Below are 4641 nucleotides of genomic sequence, written 5' to 3' on the forward strand. Positions count from 1 at the left end.
AAAAAAAAAAAGCATTTTGCTCCTATTTTTTTACTTCCATTTGTTTAGTTCTTTTCTATTTAGCAAATTATTTCATTCATCTCAATTCTTTGGAAAGTGTTGGGCTCATGAGTTTACTTCACAGGAATGTGAAATATTTCAGTTGATTTGCTCAGCGCTACAGCTAAGCCCAAGCTACAGTCAAGCTTGTTTGCCTTTGCACATGCACAGTTGACACCTCATCTCTAAGGGAATATTTTCATCCTCTTACAAACCATGCCTTGGCCTTCCTTCTCCAGCGTCTACTGCTTCCCAACCAGGAAAACAGAGCAAGGACAGGATTTTCTTCTTACTCTAATTTACCTATAGGTCCTTGTGTTCACAAGTACATATGGCATAGCTAAAGTAACATTAATACAATAATTGATTATATTCAACTTCTTTTTGAAAATAAAATAAAAACCTAAAACCAAGTAAAGAGCAAATAGAGTAAAAAAATATAAAGCAAATAATGGAACTGGGCATGGTAGTGCATGCTTATAATCCCAGCACTTGGGAGGTGGAGACAAGAGGATTGATCCGAGTTCCAGACTGGCCTGAGGGCTACAAACGTGAGCACAAGGCCAGCCTGAACTGCATAATGAGACCCTGTCTAAAAAAGGAAAAAAAAAAAAGAAAAAAAAAAAAAAGGAAATAATACAGAGCAAATAATTAGTGTAAAGTTTCACAGAAATCTGTTACATTTTTGCATTTCCAGTAACTATTGAAAGATAAGAAAAGGATGTTAGAGATTTTGGAAAGAAGTGTAAAACATTGGTGAGAACAAAGAAGCTGTAATGAAAAGTACCTATGCTGTTGAAATATTTAGAAAATGATTTTGCAAGAGGCCCAGAAAAGTGTAAAAAAAAAAAAAAAAAGAGAGAGAGAGAGAGAGAGAGAGAAGTGTAATAATATAGCACTAGCTTTTTACCTTCCTACCCTAACTCATGAAGCATTATCTCTGGCCTCTACCCACCCAATGCTGGTAGCATCCAATTGTGACATCAAAAAACACCTCCAGACATTGCCAAAAGTTGCACCTGATTGAAAACCATTGCTCAAAGAAATGCTATGGTTGTCATGGGAAATATATGACTCCATGCAGGGGAAAAAAAGCTGGGAAAGCCTCAAGGACAGAATTTTGAGAGTACCTAGGGAGAAATGGAAGGAGATGGATGGCAGAGGAGGAGAAGTTAGGTGGAACACTAGGGACAGAGGACACAACTCCTAAGAGAAGAAATGGATTTTAGATCTTGAGTTTTTTAGGAATGTAGGTCAAAAGTCATTGATCTATAAGGGGAAGGCCTTATCTCTCTATGTTTATTGAGTAGGAAATAGAGTTGATTAGAAAAATAGGAATAAGTGCATCAAAGCTCACTAGAGTGGAAAATGGATAGATATCACAGAAATAACCTTAAATCCTTCCCCTTCAATGAAGGAGACTATCAAGTAAAAAAGAGTTAAAATAGTTACATAGTTCTTAATTTCATTCAATCATGACATCCTATGTTGCAAGCACTGTGATATTTATTAGATACTATGAGTAGAAAGATGATATAGAAACAACCCTGGCCTAAATATGTTCACTGTAAAACCAGGCATGATGGTGCTTGCCTGTAATCCCAGCACTAGGGAGGCTAAGGCAGGAAGATCACTATGAGTGTGATCTGGGTAGTGAGACCCTGTCTCAAAAGCAAAAACAAAACCAAAAAATTTGAACTTCCTCAAGTTTTCCACCACCAGGGTCATCTAAGGGACTCTAGCACCAGCAGCCAGATACTGAGGCCATGCTGAATGTGAAAGGCCTTGGCGTTGGCACCCTTTATATCTCTGAGAGCCGCCTATCTTAGGTAGATGGTTTCAGATTAGGATTCTCACTGGAATACCCCACCATTAGTTTACATGCTGCATCCATGGACTTACATGCCCATCCATGAGAGCATTTGTACATTATGGTGAATGCTAAATTTGGAGAGGAAATAAAAGAAGCTCTGGCTGATGAAGAAAAGGAAGACAGTGATAATGATGTTGAACCTACTTCTGAATTCAGATTTGTGCCTAGTGATAAATCAGCACTCGAGGCAATATTCATGGCCATATGTGAATGCCAGGCCTTGCACCCAGCCAGATCCCGAGGGTAAAGACTCAGATGATTGTGATGGCGAAGAGTATATATGGAAGCACATGGACAAGGCCAGGGGATATCCCCACATTTTATACCTATGAAGAAGGACTATCCCATTTAACAGCAGAAGGGCAAGCCACACAGGAGAGAATGGAAGGCTGCTGTTCCAATCTGTGAGCAGCTGGAATAATATGGCTGGGGTGCACACAGAAGATTCTCTGAGAGACTAGGAAGATGGCGTGGAAGTAGATACCACACCAACAGCCGAGGACAGGTTGAGGACAGAGATGCTGATCACTAAAAGTGATTTATATTGCTTAAGATTCGGCTCATTACTGTAGGAGACAACTTGGTGCCTCTTACCTCTGAAGAGAGTCCCATGAAAATCTTTCTCCTCCAAAACTCACTTGAACCAGTTCTTCCTCAAGATAAACTATACTGAGACAGCAAGTTGTCACCAGCAGAAGAATGACCTTTATTAACAAAGGTGAATTAGCTTAGCCAAGGGGGCATTTGTAATTTATCATTTACTCTCTAACTTCATGTTTAGGTACCCGCTGAGTAGGCCTGTAATTCCTACCTTTGCTGTGTACACTGTTCATATACCAGAAAGGAATTTGCAGGAAAATAGGCTGAGGTTAAGTTTTTGGGGGGAATAAGAAATGCAGGTCTTTGGGGTCTAGAAATACCTTTCTCCACAGAAGGAAAAGCAGAGGTCTCAGAAGGGGCAGTCTATTGTCATTCTCCACAGGGACAAGCATCTCACTAATTTGGGGCCAAGATTAATCGAGACCTCTCTAGATGGTCTCTTGGGGGAGTATCCCAGTTGCAGATTCTACCCTGGTAGTGTTTCTGTGTAGCTTCTGCTCCTTCCACCCTGTTCTTTCCACTCTGCTGTGTAATAGCCTCTTAGGTTATATCCTATAATTTCTACCTTCTTAGGTTAGTTTTCTATAAGTGAAGTGGGATGATAAAGTACTCCTGATAATTGTTTTGTCTTTGTAATAGCTTAGCAAATAAATCTAGGCTTTCTATATTACAAAAAAGAGATGTTCACAGTATTTTAAGTAAAACAAAGATGAGTGATCACCTCAAGAATTACAAGCATAAGCTTAACAACCTCTTATTTTGTGCACTTGGTACTTCTTTAAAACTTCAGTTTCTCTAGATATCAGGCTCCCTAGGCATTAGAACTTTCATTCTCCATATTGAACTTTAGTCTTACTCATTTAAAACCATCTCATATTTACTGCATAAACATACTACCCTCCAGAGTGAATTGAACCTATGTCCCAACTCTACACACATATCTCTCTTTCCCTTCTCCCTTCTTTTAATGATGGGCTTAGGAAGTGCTGAAGAAAAACAGGCAATACCTTTCCATGCCTGACTGTGGAGAGGCTGCTGCCTTCATTCTATGGGTCTTTGTGGTTTATAGAACATACTATTTATTTTTTTTTATTTTATTTTTTAAATTTTATTTATGTGTGTGTGTGTGTGTGTGTGTGTGTGTGGCCAGCTCAGCCCACCAGGGGGCAGGTATGGCTGGCATGTGGTGCTGGGGGATTGAACCGCGGTCCCTGTGTTTGCTAAGCTTGTTCTAAGTAGGTGCTTTAGACCAGTGAGCCATCTCACCAGCCCCCCATACTATTTATTTTTTCAGCGTCTATTTTTTATTAGTACATGTTTCCAATACATAATAATTGCATTCAAATATATCAAATGATTACTTTATGGGGAGTTAGTACCTGCATATGACACATCTTTTTATAATTCTTTCCCATCCCTTTTCCTCCTCCCTTCATGCTTAATCTTTTCTTGTGAGAAAGATCTAGTTCCCTAATTATTAGCTATCCTTTATTTTCTATTTATTTATATTTTTGTTTTCTCATATGAGAAGCCATGTGATATAACCTTATGTTTCTGATTTATTTCACTAATGATACATTCATTTTCCTACAAGTGACACAAATTTATTTTTATGGTCAAGTATTATTTCACTGTGTATAAATATCACATGTTTACTTTTTCATCTGTTGATGGATGTACAGGGTACTTCAAATATTTAGGGCCAGAAATATAGCTCAGTAGAATAAGCGCCTGCCTGGCAAGCATAGGATCCTGAGTTCAATCCCCGGTACCACCAAAAAAAAAAAAAAAAAAAAGCTAATATGAATTTTGCTGCTATAAACATTGGTGTTCATTTATCACTATAATAGGATGTAATTAACTCAGGTAGATCCCTAGAAGGAGAATAGCTGGGTCACATAGAATTTCTAGTTTTAGATTTTAGAGGAATCTCCATATTGATTTTCATAGTGGATGAACTAGTTCACATTTCTACCAACAGTTTAGAAGGGTTCCTTTTCTCCTGAAGCCTTGCCGACATTTGTTAATATTTCATTTCTAGATGACAGCTATTTTCTCTGGGTTAAAGTAAAATCTCAGTGTTATTTTAATTTGCATTACTTTATTTTTTTTATTTTTTTATTTTTTTT

At 38.1% G+C, this 4641-nt stretch overlaps 1 pseudogene; it reads left to right on the forward strand.

The window, feature by feature from the left end:
- LOC101562144 overlaps window positions 1-2444 on the forward strand; it is a 6285-nt pseudogene extending 3841 nt beyond the window's left edge.
- The last annotated feature ends 2197 nt before the right edge of the window (window positions 2445-4641 follow it).

The sequence above is a fragment of the Octodon degus genome, unplaced genomic scaffold (genome assembly GCF_000260255.1).
Source record: "Octodon degus isolate 3935 unplaced genomic scaffold, OctDeg1.0 scaffold00158, whole genome shotgun sequence".
Classification (NCBI taxonomy): domain Eukaryota; kingdom Metazoa; phylum Chordata; class Mammalia; order Rodentia; family Octodontidae; genus Octodon; species Octodon degus.